Source organism: Erithacus rubecula (genome assembly GCF_903797595.1).
Source record: "Erithacus rubecula genome assembly, chromosome: 2".
In the NCBI taxonomy this organism is placed as follows: Eukaryota; Metazoa; Chordata; class Aves; order Passeriformes; family Muscicapidae; genus Erithacus; species Erithacus rubecula.
The window spans coordinates 79530178-79547528 of record NC_136685.1 but is presented as its reverse complement, the minus strand read 5'-3'; the positions used below and the strand labels follow the sequence as shown (position 1 = coordinate 79547528).

The window sequence follows — 17351 nt, the reverse complement described above, 5'->3', positions numbered from 1 at the left end:
ACTGGTCCCAGTGGGATATGAGAGCAGTCAAGATGCTTTGTTCTTGTACCAGGCCCACAGTTTACTCCACAGTGCATCAAGTGCTACAATCCACCACAACTGTACTGGGTGAAGAGTTCTTACTGCTGAGGTGTGCAGATTTAGCTACATTCATTCAGGCAGAATTCCTCAACAATCTTAGGGTTGTTTAGTCTCAGCAAGATCAGCAGTACTAGGTGTGCAGCTGGCAGTCGAGGAAAGATCTGACTTGGGATTCCCCTGCAGGATTTTTTCCAGACAAAGAACCTTATCCAAACACCATTGCATAAGAGAAGAGGAGGTCCCTGTGGCTGGCATCTGAAGCAGTGCTGTGGGCTGGAAGCCCGAGCCGGATTCAGGAGGCAGCTGCCTGGGTCCCAGCAGTTTGTGGAGCGTGCGACAACATGCACCAGGAGATTACTTGCTCCAGTAACTTGGGCTGGGTGTCCAGGACCCAAAGTAAATACACAAGCCACAGTGCTGTACAAGGGCTTAATACCCTTTATACATAAAACACCTTTCATTCAGCAGCATTTTAAAGCATTAGTACATCCTGCATACAAGGGAGTGAAGCTGAACCTTTGCCCCAAGTAACAATGGGAAGAACAGCTAGGCGTTCATACAGAGCCTGCACCCCAGCTGCAGATCCACCCTGCTCCAGCCCTGGCCCTGCCCCCGTGTGCATGGCTCCTGGCATCTGGGATCCAGGTGATACACACTCCCAGGGACAACTTGGGCACACAGGCTTGTAGTCACACCCGTTGTGTTTGTGAGCGAACACACAGGGAGATGACTGGACCTCATCAGGTGAAATACTCCCAAGTATAAAATAACTGAATTCTTTGGCATCCTGTCAAAGACCCCTCCAGATACAAAATAGCAAAAACCCTGCTGTCCAGGACACACACCTCTCTGTCCTGCTAAGTATTCTGAAGCATCCAATGGCATTGTTATCCCAGCCCTGACTTGGCACCAGCACTGGACTAGTCAGAAGGACAACTTTCTCCTCCCTCAGTGCATGCCAGCAGCTATGTTCAAAAGCCACATGCACATCCCAAGCAGTGAGCTGCTGAAAACCTTGGGCACAGGTCCTCCAAGAACAGAAAGCCTTCCAGGTGTCTGAGCAGAGGGGTGGAAGTAGAAAAAATTGTCCAAGAGTTACCATCTTGGGAGTGTTATTCTACCAGACCTGTATGTTTTCAGATGTGCAAAGGGGGAGTTGGGGGTATAAAAGAACTGATGCACATAATTTGAAAATTATTTTCTAATTTTCAAGAAGTTCACTATATAAACCAAACCCCCCCTCTATCCACAATGGAAACTTTCTCTTTGGAGAAAAGTTACCTTTTACATCCAATGATAAAACCAAGGTTGTGCATAATTTATATTAACTTTACTAATCATTTAAAAATAGTTAAAGACATAGATATTCCTCTGCAAGTATTTTTGAAAGTATTTCACATTTTTCCCATAGTCTTTGTCTCCAGCATTTATTCTAGGTTTTTCAATTGCCATTTCCCTTGATCAGCATTATCAGTTTTTCAAAGGCAACAATAAAAAAGATTTATTTCTTGAAAAAAAAATTTAATTTGCAGTTAAGAATTTGATATTCTGATTTCTTCAAGAAGAAAAAGATTAATTTAAAAATCTGAGCAACTAGCAAATCCATGGAAAAATAAGTGCTTTTGAAACCTATGAAAATTCAACTGAATTGCTGACCTTCAAAACTGCACAGACAAAAGAGATAAATTTCCACCCATTTCTAGTTGTTGGTGAAATTAGCAATCACGTGCTTCTGCACTCCCAGATGAATGTCAAATATTGCACCTCATCAGCATCTATCATTATTCCTATTTAGACATGGGTCTGCTGCAGATGAAGTGGAAGGTCGAAGGAGCTCGCTGTCCCTTGGCTGGTGTGTGTGTCTCAAATCTAAAGTCCAGAAAAGAGTCACAAAAGAGGACAAAAGGACACAGAAGGGAACTGAACTCACAAACGGGAGAGTTGCTATCCATGAGTATGTCTGAGATGCCTTTTACTTCTAAACTAGCCAATGATCATTGTGCTGGCTTAGCTGCATGGAGGAATTCTGCCCAGCAGTCCCTGGCTCATGGCAGCAGCGATGAGCTCCAACCTCTTCAGGAGTAGGAGCGTGGGCAGCCACAGCCTGGGGAGCCCTTAGCCACCACTGCCATCCAAGCCTCCCCTCCTCCCGTGCTGGCCCATGAGGGTCACTCCTCTGCACAAATGCTGGTTGCATAATGTCCCCTCATTAAAAGCAGACATGATTACAGAAAAGGAAGGGCTGAAAATGCAGACACAATGAATCTGATGAAAAGGCAGCATCTTTGCCAGTTCCTAAGCCCCTGTTCACCTCATGGTGTTTAAATCTGTGAGGGTGTGCTCAGTGCTGTTTTGCCCAGGTCTAATATACACATGGCAGGGTGCCCTTGGCTTTTTCTTTTTATTTAATCTTTGACTTTACAATGTTGGAACTTGCTTCACTGTGAAACCGAAGAAGGAGGGATTGTTGTGTGCTGCTTGTTGTGTGCGTCAGGTTTTGCTTTTGTTTTCATTCCTTTTATTGAGTCAAACAGAGAAACCCAAGGAGCTCTTGGCTGCTTGGCTGTCTGTCTGATTCAGCTGGCTCAGGCACCAAGGTGTACCTTGGTGCTATTAGGGCACCACATCAGTCACCACTGGAGAAATGGTTTAGGACACTGCCAAGTGCAGCTGGTCCAGCAGGGAGACTTTCTGTTTTTTACATCAGCTAAGACCTGGCCTTCATGGTTGTTTGCATCCATAACTCTCTTGAATACAAGCCCCTGTGACATTTCGGGGATATTCTTCTGGACATTTTTAGGATAGACAACTAATCTCTTCTCCCATCAGACAACAGATGGTGGCCTGGTCACAAAACACCTACCAGAGAACTAAGAATCACTCTTGTGACTTTTTTCATCCATAGCAGAAATCACACAAAATCAAGCTGGAAAAAACTTTTAATGGTTGTCTTGCCCTTTCACCAGCCTCCAGAAAGGATCATCTGTGCTGACGGTGATGAGATAGTTGTCTCAGTTGATGCTAACTGGAAAATTACTTTTAACATTTCACCTAAATGCCCTTTGTTTCACTTTTAGCCTGTTACTTCCTTTCCTGTCTCCAGTAGACATGAAGAACAGCTTATCCTTCCTCCTTGCAGTAGTCTTTCACATACTTGAAGGGTGTTAGCACATCTACCCGTCTTCAATTCCCCAGACTAAACAAACCCAACTCTCAGTCTTTCCTCATAGCTCATGTTTTCTAGCCCTCTCATCACTCTTATTCCTGCCTGCTGGACTCTCTCCAGTTGGTCAACATTATTCATGAAGCTTGGTGCTCACAAGTGGATGTAGATTGATTCAACAGGTTACTTCAGGCCAAAGGAGAGAAGGGAGTAGTTTCAAAGTTGGGAGATCCTGACTGTGAATGACCTAGTCACTCTAGTTGTGGCAGCTCTGCAAAACTTGGCTCTGAGTCAGACTGGCAGTCTCACAGAGAAGCAGAGGATTCATAGATGGATATCAGCATCTCAGATTCATCCTGGAACCTAATGGGCAGTAGTAGAAAAAAAAAGAATAAAACCCCTCAACAGAGAAAATCCTACCACTAGAAATGCCATAATGGACTCACAGCCTGATGCTCTTTGTGATAAACACACAGTTAAATTTATTTTTGCTTCAGTTTCTGGATAGATATATGATGAGTTCCTCTGAAGAGCATGCAAAGAACAAAACAGTCTGTTAGCAATGTATTCAGGGACAAGTGACATTGTCCTGTTGTCCCAGAAAAGGAAATTCTTCCTTTTCATGTCCCAAAGCTCACTCTCTGGGTAAGTGAATATGCTAATGTGCCTATACTGCCTTTCCCAAAATTCCAGAGCAAACCCTAGACTCACCTGTAAATTGAGTACAGCACAACACCTACATGAAGTTCTTCCCTGAAATCATGGTAGATTGCCCTCTGAGGAGACAAAAACGCTGACAAAGTTTTTCTGCCCCTGGTCCTGCCATCAGTGGCCAACACTGGGATCCTTGCAGTGTGTTTCATTGCATGCTGTGGACGTGCCCCAAAGAGCTTGTTGGGTTTGTGGGAAAGATTCTCACTCCCAGAGTTATTTTTCAAGGCAGCAGGGTTTCTCTCTGGTTTCATTGTCATGTTGCAAACTCTTTTCCCTTGGAAATTGCTCTTTTCAAATTCTAACCTTAACATCTCTCAAAGAGCTTGCCCTTTTTGAGCCAAAATCCTTAGATTCTGTCAAGTGAAGACAATGGAAGGACATGTTAAAACAGCAACACTGCTACACCTCAGGCAAGGCTCAGCTTCACTCCTTTCTGGGGAACTGCTCAAATACATATTGGCTAGGATTTGAGCCAAGATTTTTTCAGTTAATATTTGCAAAATTTAATCACAGCAGCCCAGATGCGACATTGCCTTAATCCCATTGAATTGTTCCTTAGTCTGCAGCAAGCGCCTCCGGTTTCAATTAGACCATTCATGGTTACAGGCACTTTTGAATAAGAAGGGATCAAAACCTGATTCTGGAAACCTGGTTGTAGAATCCATTCATCCAAACCAAGGCTGCATTTCAGCTCCCCAGTCCACAGCATATTATAAAAAGGGATGTTTTAAATAAATGCTGTATTGGACCATTGTAGCAAAAGACTGTGAAGACCAAACTTCTTGAAAGAGAAGAGTGTAGGCTGGCTCTTTGCAAAAAAATATTCCTGAAAACTCCCTCTTTAAATGAGAGATCAAGCCTGGAAAACAAGCCATACCTACCCCAGGAGGCAGGCTTGCCTCCTGAGCACCAGATAATAATAAATGATGTGTCTGTAATCCATAGCAGAGATGCAATGGCATTTTCTTTAACATCAAATGCTAAAGAGGGAGTGAATAGTTCTGTAAAGTGCTTTTTCCAATGCAGGGTGAAAGATCTTTCACCAGAGAGAGGATGATCTCTGGGGATGGTTGTTAGTATCTTTTCATTCCACATTAGCATGAAGAATCCAACTGTGTCTATGTACCTAATGCTGAATACTTTCAGGAAAAGAGATTAAACTACCACTAAAGTGAGTCAATAAAAAAGACATATGAAGGAAGGAGGAGAAACTGATTGGGAAAAAGCCTGGAATCAAGGGATAACTATGCCTTTTTGCACCTAGTGTTTTTAATTCAACCTGAAAATTCCTTTCAAGTGCAAGGGAAAGAGGGATAATCCCAAATCCTCCTAGAGGACAGCCACAGCGATATTTGGAGAGCACTCCTTATAGCAGCAGTACAGCACTGGGTGGTCAGGGAAAATCAGGATCCATGTGCCTCCAGTGGAAGGAAATGAATTCCAGCAGAACAGAACTGACTCAGTTATAATTTGATCAGATCACTCTATATCACTTCTCCACAAATATCAAATGCCATCCAGAATGACCTTCCATTCAACCAAATAGTCTGGGCTCGATCCTGTACCTGCCGAAAGATTAAAGGGCACACTTAAACTTACAGCAGGATGTTTTCATTCCCTGTATTAATACCACCTTTTAAAAAGTGCAGCAGGTTTTATTCCCTGGTTATTTCCTAAGGCCACAGGTTGGCTCAGCAGTGCTGTGTTTCACTGAAACACCTGCTCTTTGCAGGCTCGGCAGAACCGAAGGACAAGTTAATTAGGTAACTTACCCAAAGGTCACATGGTGAGTAAAGTAGGATTAGCACTCAAGTTCCTCCTGGCAACTAGTCCTGTGCTGTGACAATTAGAAAAGGTTAACCATCCTCTTTTAGCTTTTGTTTTCCATCTTCCAGAATGGTGCAGCACGTACGCAGGGTTGGGCTGTGTTACATTGCCTCTGGAGTATTTTGGAAAAACACCTCACAAAACAAACAGAGAACTCACCCCAAAAAGGGCTTTGAAAAATCATCATATCTGGTGGGATAAGGTGCTTGAAAGAGGATGGAGCAAAACAATGGATTAAGCTAAGCACACTAAACATGAATCCTGGAAAATGCCCCACTCCTTCACTAATCCCCACACGCCCACTGCTCTGTGACACTCCATCCTGCTGCTGCCTGCCTTCTGCTCAGAAGGTGCCCTGGCTCCTCCTGCCCCTCTGCCCTGCAGACAGCGAGCTGCCAAATCTTAGTGAAGGGTGATACACCTCTGTGCACCTAGAGTGCCTTTTTGCTCCTCAGCTGGACTGATCTGCCCACGTCACATTTCAGCAGACATGCCTGGGAGCACAGGGCATCAGGTTTCCATGCATTCTGCTTCTCACCTTCAGCACAAGGGTGTCTTCTCCAGCCTGTCCTCACCCTGCCTTGCCTACAGCCCCACAGCCTGGTACTTGCAGCCTATGAAGGGGAAACTGTGCTCTAAAGGAGCACAGGGCTCTGTCCCTCCTTGTCCTGGGGGTTGCTTGTGGTATCCTGGGCTGTCAGACACTCTGTAACTCAACTTGGGTCTGCATGGGTTGACACCTGATCTCCCACAAAATGACTGATCCCTCTCAATGAGCTGCCTGAGTGCTGGGAGACAGACAGGTCTCCATCTTGATTTGGGGGCAGCTGTGAAGGGACAGAGTGCTGGTCTTCCTTCTTTGGGGCAGTTCTGGGCTACTTTTGGCAGAAAAGCAAAGGTAACCTAAAGGACTTCTGGTCACACAGGGCATACCCACCTCCAACCCCACCTTGACAGAATCCAGGTAACAATACCATCACAAAGAGGTTCTCAAGGTCATATTTTGGGACCACTGGCTCTGGCCTCTCCTTCAAAGGCATTCGTAAAAAGAGCAAATGAGCATGTGTTTTATCTTGGAGAATAGTGATGGATTTTGACTCTGACTTGAGATGAAGTGTGTGCCCCCTGACAACACATACTTGCATACTCTGTGCACTTAGCTCCCAAAGTCATTCTCCCAGGACTTTTCCTACTGCCCTCAGTAGCACCCTTGGGGAAATGGGATTTGGCTGTTTCCAAGCAAGGGCAGCAGGTTCATCCAGGGCAAAGTGAATCTCCCGAGTCCTTCTCCAATTCCTTGAGTGTTGCACCTCCCTCCTCTTGGTGGTGAGCAGACATGAAGATCAGGTGCTTATCACAGTGCTGAGTTTGCTGAACACATTTCACCCACAACCTTCAGCAGCAGTGATGTGGTCATTCACCTGCCATAGTATCAGAAAACACATTCCACACTGGGCAGAATACATGGGAGCCCTCCCCTGCTACCTTAGGGGAAGGGTTTGAAATGGAAAAAAACCCATTCACATGGCATTGTGCAATGGCAGACAGTCATTTCTCTGCTTGCCAGCAGACACAGATTCAGGTGTCTTTGTCATGTGAGAGTTTACTTGACCATTAATCAGAAGCAGCAGTTTCAGCATTAGCCAGGGACTATGTCCCGAGACACTACTTGTTAAGGATAGATATAATTTAAATTCACAGCCATTGAGGGTAACTGTGAGAGCAAGATCTGCTTCTAGGCTATGAGAAGGACAACTTGACTTTAAAAGGTCAGCTCATATTTACTGTGTGTTAGAAAAAGCACCTGTTTAAACTCGGCAGATCTGACTAACAGTGGGCATGTTTTGGGCACTGACCCGTTAACAGAAAGGGTGGGGCTCTGCAGTCATTAAGAGCAATCAGCAGCTGAAACAAAACCAGCATTTTCTTTAACCTAAGGATAGAAGGGAGTGTGAAGATCATGACTAAAATAAACCTGTAACAAGCATGCTCTAATTCCCAGTTGCTGGCCTTCTGACATGTCCTCCACTAAGAGGCAAGAAACTCAAGATACATCAATTATTTCTCTTCCTGAAGAGATCCCTAGCACCGAATGGTATCTGATGACCCTGAACTGGCCAAAGAGTCCAGAGGAAGACATTATAATTGAGGTAGAACACTCCCATACATAAAAAAAAATGCAGTATTCTCTCTGAGAATAAAGCCTTGATTAAAAGCCTGAGAAGAAGGAACAAACTCTCTGCATGATTTCGCCAACAAGCAGTGTTGAGGGCCTTGAATGTTTTGCCACCTCCTTGTCACTTCTTGCAGAAGGGACTGTCAGAGGAAGCTTTTCTGCCCGTCTGAACTTCAGGTCTCATACAGCCAGCTCCTGGACCAGCCAGGTATTTGCAACATGGTCCTTTTTCTCCCCCACCTCTTTCATAAACTGCTGTGCAAGCAGGACAGATTTCTGATCAATGGCTGGGTCTATCTGCCTTTCTCTGAAAGCAACTATCTGTGTGTCACCTAAAATAAGCAACTGGGGCTACCCCTTCACCTTCATCTCTGAGGACATCACCAAGGCCATGAAACCTTGGCTGGCTGCCCATTCCCAGGGTTAGCCCTGGGAATTCTCACTGGCTTCATGTATTAGCATTGTGTGTCTCAGCAGCCCAAAGGGCTGAAATGCCAATTTATGTGTAACTACTGAAACAGGCAGCGGCATCCTCCACAGTCAGTGGGCTCAGAAAATATTCCTGGTGCCTGCCATGGTATCAATCAATCACCAAAAAGCTAAATGGCAAAAACATTTGGGTGTGAAACACGCTGTGCAGAATCTACAGTGCCTTGACTTTCTGCCGAACACTTAATACTTTTGGAGAGCTCCTGTGTTATGGGACTCCCTGAGTCACATAGAGCCCCTGCTCTATCACAGCCATGTATGGCCACTTGAGACTCAGTAATGTGACATTAAAGGTCACCAGTGCCACAGGAAATACTTTAATATACGGTTATTTTTTAAAAGATCAAATCGACACTATCAAAGCTAGTGAAGTTTTCTCTACATCAAAGACAATTTACTGACATTCAGTGAAGCATGTCTCTTTAGACCTTAGGGAGAGGAATGAGCCTCATAAAATAATAAATATCTTTACATTTCATCTCTTGATGCCTCTATCTATGGAGGTATTTATACAGCCCCCATATCTAGTCTCTGGGTATTTACCTCATCTGATTAGAGTATAGATTTACTAAAGAGACATGATTTGTCTGCATAACAACCTAATTTTTTTAAAACAGCTTTCTGAAGGAGAGACAAACCTGTTAATGCAGTTAGTCATAAAACACGTTGCTGCAACAAGGATTATTTTTCTGTTTAGCAGTATGCTGCTTTGTCAGTGCTGTGTAATTTAAGAGTTATCTTTCAAGATATGACAGCAACACTAATCAAAATACCAGGAGCCCAGAACTTGACTGTATTTCAGAACTTTTGAATCAAAGCAGAGGAGTTCATACACCTTTTGTCATTGTTGAATTCCTCATGGTGCAGGAGTATCAACAAGAGAGGTGTGTATTACTTGCTTACAATCCTGTGCAGAGAGGTAGCACTAATGGTTGGACTAATGACACAATCTATGGTCTACTCCAGCCAGTCCCAGCTGCCAAAAGGAGGCTTTTGCTGACATGGTGAGCAACCCTAAGGGTTCTCTGAGCAGTGAGATATATTTGTGACTACACCAGGGGTCATGGGAAGTGCAAAGGTAACTTCAGAGATCACCATGAGGAAGAGCAGATCATCTTCAGCTCACTGAGCTTTGGAGCAAAGAGCTACCTGTGTTTCAGGCTGTGGTAATGCCTTGGATAAGAGCCTTGTCCATCATCCATGTGCCCAGTTTTGCTTCACAAGCTGAGTTGCACAGCAAAAGGGACAGATTCACCAAGACCAGGGTGCTGAACCCACTCCCTGCTCCCTGGGGTCTGGGGTGACCCCATCTGTGGGCTGGTGGTCCCTGCTCACCTGGAGCCAGGCACCATCCTCACTGGGTGACTGCATCACCCTCCCAGAAAGGGAGCAGCCTCCAGTGAGGGGCTGGCTGCAGGGGGCTCAGGGGAGAGCCCACCACAGCCAGAGGGGTCAGCGAGGGGGGCTTTCATCCCCTCTTATCAGTGCAGCAGGGGTTACTCCTGCTGAGAACTTAGCAGCCAGCAGCCTAAGGCCTGGCTGATGGGGGCAGGAGGGATTAGCATACAAAATCTCTTTTGGGAAGACGTTCCCTGGAACTGGGAGCATATCATCATGTCACTGTAGACCAATCAGGCAGCACCAGGCTCCCCCAGCCTAATAACTGTCCTGCCACTGGAGCACAGCTCTTCCCTGGGCAGCTCTCCCATCTCTGCCTGTGCTACAGGATGCCCTGTAGGTGCTACAGGATGTCAGAGCTGACAGCCCCCTGTCAGCTGTGTGGGAGCTCACTGGCACTCCTGGCTCCAGCACCCCTCCCTCCTCCAGCTTCCTCCCAGCTGACACCCCAGTATGGATGTGAGGTGGAACATCCCCATCCCCACACTGCAAATGCAGACTTTGGCTGCACTGTTGAGCCTCCCCTCATGCCCTTGTGGATTTACCTCATGGACGAAGAAAAGGAGAGCAAGCACTGAGTCCCACCACTAGCTAAATGTGGCAGCCAGTGATTTTGCAAAAGGAGAGGAACAAGCTGTTACCTCCCTGAGAAGGAAAGGCCACGGCTTTCAAAATAAAGCCTGCACAATAAATAATATCTGAGGATTACTGGGCAGACCTTGTACACTGGAGCATGGAAGTCAGCAGCACTGCAAAACCTTTCCTCACCTTGCAATGCCACTGTCTGCCTTGTTTTCCAAAACTATACACCTGCACTTTCAGATCAACCCAAATACCAGGATGCCCCAGCAATTCACTTGGAGATGCCACTCACAACCACAGAGAGCCTCAGGGAGCCATAAAACCACCTTGTTGCATTTTCTTTTTGCAGTGTTTTCATCCCATAGAAAGCTGGACTGCCGAAACCAGACACTAAACCTCCCAAAGCAACCCCTTTAAGGCTCTGACTTATGATGGCCTCAAGCTCTCCAGCCATTCTCAGGGGGCTTTCACAGCAGATGCACCTGAGCCACAGCCAATCTGGCACGAAGTCTGCATGAATCTTGAGACATTTTATGACCTTAATGATGTTTAGCTGAAGTAAGTGGGGCTGTTTACAGCCCAGGCCCAGCCTACCTAAAATCATTTCTTGCTAGGGCACCAAGTACATAAATGCTCTCACCTCTGTGTCATTGACCTTTCAGTGGGAGGAGAAGCAGTGCAGAGGCATGTGGAGAGCAGAGCACTCTCATGTGTGACTGTGCCGCCACCATATCCATTACCAGCTTCTGCCCTTGTTCTTGGAGGACAAGCTGCAGTAATAATATAGCCCAGTGAACATTTCCATGATGAGATCACCATTTCTTCTCCGGGAGACGCAGCAGCACGTTACGATCTACTGCCCTTTAGCTGACCAATAGCAATTTCCTCACTGTAGTAACATAATGCTGCAGTTTTCTGCAGTGAAAAAGTAGTGATCACACTTTGAAACAGAGATTCACTTCCACTTTCACACCTGCAAAAAGGAACTTTTGTCTTGCATGTAAAATAAGCTACATTTTTATATACTGGATTTTTATATGCCTGATTTATGCTTCCCCTCAGACTGCTCTGAAGGCCAAATACTTGGACTGACAACCATGAAAAAATTGGGAGCATGGGGAAAAAAAGCAAATGCTAATTTTGCTACTGAGCAGCCTGAAAGGGAGATTTATACTTTTGAAAATGCCTAAAAAGAAAACGCATGATGTTGTGAGTAAAGCTCAATATATTGTAACTAGGGCAGGGCATCACTGTTGATTTATATTGATGCAATATAATCATACTTGTTTTAATAGTTTCAAGGGGAAGAAGTTCACAGAGAAGGAAAATGGATGACTCAAGTTTTTGTCATTTCAAAACAATACAAACTGCAGAATTTATTGCTGTATAATCAAGTCTTTATTAACACCAAATGTAATCAGATAACAAAGTCTATCTCCTAAGTATTTTCTCAAAACACAGTCTAGCCAAAGTTTTTTTCCCTCAGTTTTGTTCTGTTCAGCTCCTAGACTGCCTGAGAGTGGTTCATGGTAAGAAAATTGCACTCCACAAATAAAGATTTAAGAAATTTTATCTATTTAGCCGATCAAAGAGACAGCTAAGGGACAGCTTGATTAGGGTTAAAAAGAGTCTACACAAGTAAGTATCTGGATAGAGAGGTTCTTCACTCTGAAATGTGGAAACAGAAGTGGAAAAAAATGAGAGCAGAAATAAGTCTAACAGTAAGGATGCTTGCACTGGAGTAGATTCTCATGAGGCTTCCAGACTTTTCATTGTTTGAATTCTTGGGCCAAGAAAGGATTTTTTCTACAGAAGATATCTGGTTCAGTCATTTGTGGGGGCAAATAAGAAAAGAATGATAATGTGAGATGCAACTTCTCATGACTTGGCTGGAGCAGATCCCCTCTTCAGGCATTCACAGATCTGTTCCCAGTGCTCTGGCACACTGTGGTTGGCCACAGCCACCTTTTCTCCATGACCTGTCTCTAAACACATCTAGGCCACTGACTTTTCTTGTTGTCTGTAGAGATGAAGCCTCAAGCACCCCTGTTTTGTGTTTCAGCCACCACTTTCAAGGCACTCCATTCTTCAGGACCACAGATACCCGGGAAATCTGGTCCTTCTTTGTAAGTGTTTACAGCATGTCACTGATGTTCTGAAAACGTGGGTCGAGATGGGGTTCAGTAATAACTCTCTTTACTCAGTACCCAGTGCACAGAAGATAAAATTCAAATTAAAAGTTCTGCACAGATTTCTGTACTTCAATATCCTTTCTCTGGTAGGGTAATATTAAATTTGAATCAGTTCCTCTGCTAGCTCTGCTGATAAACCAGACTTTCTCCTGGTATGAAATCACACTGGGTCCTTCCCTTTCCTCCACAAAGATAATTCTAGGTCCTTGGAAAAATCCCAGAAGAGTCTTCTTCATGTTTTTAATCCCCTCTGTTCTTTGCCCTGTCCTATTTTCATTCTCCAGTCCCTCTCTTTGTAGATAGGAGCTTCGTTCCCACCGACGTCATTAGCATATCAATTGTTTGCTCAGAGGACGGTCATTATGACTCTGTTCCTCCCTGTTGTTACTCCTTGCCCTTAGATTGGTGCTAAAGGCCTTGTCAGCAAAGGCAGAAACAGAAAACATTGCGGGATAGAGCGATGACCATAGCAACAACATCACATTAATCAGGGTCTCTAGTCTGTGCACAGACAAATTTCCCAAACAAACAAACTGCAGGATGCAAGACACCATCAAGTACCCTTTCAGCCCAGGAACTAGAAACCCCCCAAATATTTGCTCCCGGACCTCCCTTCTCCAGGCAAGAAAATGAATCAGCTGGGAGCAAGGTAACCCTACATAACCCATTCACAGGACTATCAACTCTTATTGCCAGGGGGATTTGCATTCCCCAACTTTAGAGAGCATACGTGGGACAGATGAGGCTGAGAAGCCAACTTTTCAATTGTCAGAGGACTTCTGAAAAATATCTTAATGAGGTGTCAAGAAAGGAATAGGAATAGTAATAATAATAATAATTCACTTATATTGAGCCTATATGTATTCATATAATTCATTATAAATGCTTTTGTATATTAAAAATATGTCTCAACACCTTTTCCAAGAGCAGTGACATGAATGTAGTGTTGGGAAGCCAAAACACACGTGGAGCACCTTCACCACTGTTGATTTGTCAAGGTGTTAAAATCCTCTCCGGGTAAAATGTAGCTTTGAAGTAATTGGCTCAAATTCAGTCACCCACAGTTGTGGCTGCCTCAAGATAACAGCAAGTTTGGGGTGCACAGAGATCCCATGGACAGCATCGAGGCCATGCACACAAACACATTTACATTCACCCCTGTCACTTGTTGAGAGGCTGGGAATTGCCAATGAGTTATTTAAGAGGGGAAAAGAAGATAAATATAACTTCTGAGATAGAAATTTTCTCTGAAAAAACATAAATTCAGGAAAGGGGACAGTTTAAAACTTTTGTCTGCTTATCTTCCTTTCTTGTGTTCTTCCTCCCATATCTCAGGGATGTGAAAAGTCTTGGGCTGCAGTTCTGAGGACATTACCAAGGGAGACTTTGTGTCTCTGTGATGCAGCCAGGAGGGTCTGTGGGCCTTTCAGGTGCTGCTGGTGTACTGAATTATCAGCACAGAGGCAATCTGACAAGGATCATCAGGACTTTCAAGGGCACATGGTGGGAATGCCACCAGCTGCCAGAAAGGGCCACTGAAAGAGAGAAGTAATTTCTTGCCCATGGCTCATGTTTGCCTTTTCACTGAGGCACAGGGCATGGACTGCTCATGCTGCAGGCTGATGATGTAGCTGTGGAAGACTGGAGATTAGCAGGCAGCTGGGGTGTCAGGTCAAAGAGCAGCTTGCCTCTCCAGGGGAGACCTTTGGATGTGTGCAGACATGGATTCCTCTAGGGAGGCTACTGGGCTTGCAGGGAGAGCAAAAGGAGATCTCCCTGGGACTGAAGCCCACTGCTTTCAGTGTGTGGCCACGGCACATTTGCTTGCAGAGAAGTATTCAGTCAGTCACAAGTCACAAGGTTCAATCTGCTTGGACTGTGTTTTGGAAACTTAAATGAAATAAAATTTCATTAAACAAACAAACACCAAATCATGAGATAAGGAAAAAAAAAATTCTGAAGAAATACTCTGAGACATGTAGAAGATGGCCAAACTCCCATAAATGAATGTGTGAGGCAGGTTCTACATAGTCATGTTGAAACTCAGCTTTTGGCTTACTGCAGGGCTACTGGAACCCACTGCTGGGCTAAGGATTCAGGGCAGGGCATGGCCCAGCCTGCTGGGACCACATTGCCCATGGGGGCAGGATCCATGTCCTGGTCAGCACTCTCCCTGTGCCTGTGTGTCCCTGGCCTGCAGATCAGAGGGATCAGCCTTCGTGTGAGCTGGACTAGGACCCATGCAGGCAATCAGAGGTTTGGAGATGGAGTGTGGTCTTGATCGTATAGATGTCCCCTCAGCAGTGAAATCAGGTGACTTGTTTATATAAAGCAGTGCAGATAAGAGACTCCTCTTTCTTGGGAGAGAAATGGCAACCTGCCAAGGGGGAGTGCATGATATGACACACACAGAGGGTGAGAGGAGCCAGTGGGAGACCTGGATCCTCAGATCAATCACTGACTCATGGATGTGTTGGATAGGACACTTGTCTATAGACCAGCTCTGTATTTAAAATATTATCTAAAATATATATTTACCATCTATCCAGGCACTTGCTACTGACTTTTGAAACTATCACTGCTTGCTGATCTTACTAAAATACTTGTCTGTGAACCCATCTTAGTTCTTCTGTGAATGAGCTCTTCCTTGGATATATCTAGGTTTCTTCTGTTGGTGAAGTTTGGCTGTTGGTTTTGACAGCTCCAGTCTCTTTTTCCAAAGTCTGTTCCTACTGGCTGAAAAATCAAAGCCTCTCTGAAGAGTAGAGTAGACAGCTGATAGAGTAACCATTGCAGAAAGCAAGAAAAGACAGACCAGGAGGAAAGATTTCTTACTTATCATCACAGAGTCTGCCTTTCTAATGATGGGCTGCACTTTCCATCCCTATCATTAGCTAACCTTCCTGAGTGCTGACAATAAGGTGACATTAGTAGAATAAAAAATAGTAAATTCAGATGTATGAATGTGATTTCTGGGTAATTCAAAGCACATAACCAATTTCCTTGGAGAAGATTGCAGTTCAAACGGCTTTCACTGAGATGTGACGTGGCCACACCTCAATGAATTGTTTTCTAAAATTACAGTGGTTAATCAAATATAAAGTTAATACCAAAAAATAACAGAAAAAAAAAAAGAGAATGAAAGAAAGACAGTAATATAACAAGTATCACAAGTATCAGTATGCTTTTATTTGCAGAGGTCATGATCATGTCCAATATGTAGGAGTTGAGTGCCCCATCAACAAGTTTGCTGATGATACCAAACTGGGAGATGCTGTTGACTCTCTTGAGGGACAAGAGGCCTTGCAGAGGAATCTAGATAGATTGGAACATTTGGCTATGTTTAATGGTGTGAAATTTAACAAGTGGAAATTCTGGAGTGATGCTGAGCACAAGTATAAATTGGGAGATGAGTGGCTTGAGAGAGCATTCTGGGGGTGCTGATCAGCAGCAGGCTCAGTGTGAGCCAACAGTGAGCCCTGGTACCCACGAGGGCACCACATCCTGGGTTGCACCAAACACAGCACAGCCAACAGGTCAAAAGTGGTGATTATCCTGCTGTCTGCTGCTCTCACCTTGGGCACTGTGTGCAGTTCTGGGCCCCACAGGTTAAGAAGGGTGTGGAGGTCCTTGGATCCAGGGCAACAAAGCTGGCAAAGGGACTCCAAGGAATGCACTATGAGGACTTGTCTTGTTTGGAGAAAAGAAATCTGAGGGATGATGTCATTGGTCTCTACAGCTCCCTGAAAAGGAAAATTGGAAAGGGTGACACTGAGTTCTTCTTGGGATCCAGGGATAGGACATATGGGAGTGATTCAAAACTACATCAGGCAAGGTTTAGACTGGATATTAGAAAGCATTTTTTTTACTGAGAGAATTGTCAAATACTGAACAAGCTTTCAGAGAGGTGGTCAATGCCATTTCAGAAATGTCTGAGTAATACCCTTAATATGGTTTAACTTCTTTAGCCCTGAATTAGTCAGGCTTGATGATCATTGCAGGTCCCTTACAACTGAAATAGTCTATTTGCTTATTCCCTAGTATTATGGCTAATGTCCTTATTGGAGCCAAAATCAGGGCATTCAGTGCTGGAAGACAAGTGTCTGGTTACTTTCCTGGTAGGAAGTTCCCTGGAAACATTCCAGACAGCAGGTATTTCTTCAGGTATTTGGATCTGAAGAAACTGAAGCTCACATCCTCTGGAAGCAGGCAAGAGGAGAGGTGAAACACAGTTGCTTTTCCTTTCTCATTCCTGTCATCCTTTCTCCCTTAACTGCAGGCTCCAGCCCAGGTGGGCAGCTGTGTCACATGCAGGGTGCATGGTATTTATGGTTAACTGGTGCTGTGGCATCCAATAATACTGAGCATCAAACCTGTGAGCTGTGTGTGCAGACTTGAGGTACTTGTGTTATTGCTGTTTGCGTCAGCACAAGTCAGCAGATGTTTTTTCTGGGACATGATGGTTTCAAGTTTGGTGTACAAGGTGTCAAAGATGTCACTAGTGTGACCAGTCACAGTACACCCTGCTGATAATATTCATCTCCAATGCCTGCCAGTGTTGCTTTTTGCTTGCAGAGCTTTAGGACAATTCTTCACAAATGAGTAGGTGAATAGTGACCACTGGCAGAGAGGAGGCAGAGGGACAAAGCAGCAGAGGGGGCAGGACAGGAATGGTACCAGCAGACAGACCAAATTATACTCTGCTGACCAGGGAAACACCCTGCCCTGG

At 44.7% G+C, this 17351-nt stretch overlaps 1 long non-coding RNA gene across 1 annotated transcript in view; it reads left to right on the top strand.

Moving 5' to 3' along the window:
• Window positions 1-8138, top strand: part of LOC306798475 — a 66472-nt gene extending 58334 nt beyond the window's left edge. The window contains exon 3 of the long non-coding RNA XR_013773362.1: window positions 7788-8138. This is a non-coding gene — a long non-coding RNA (uncharacterized lncRNA). The remainder of the gene's footprint in view (window positions 1-7787) is intronic.
• The last annotated feature ends 9213 nt before the right edge of the window (window positions 8139-17351 follow it).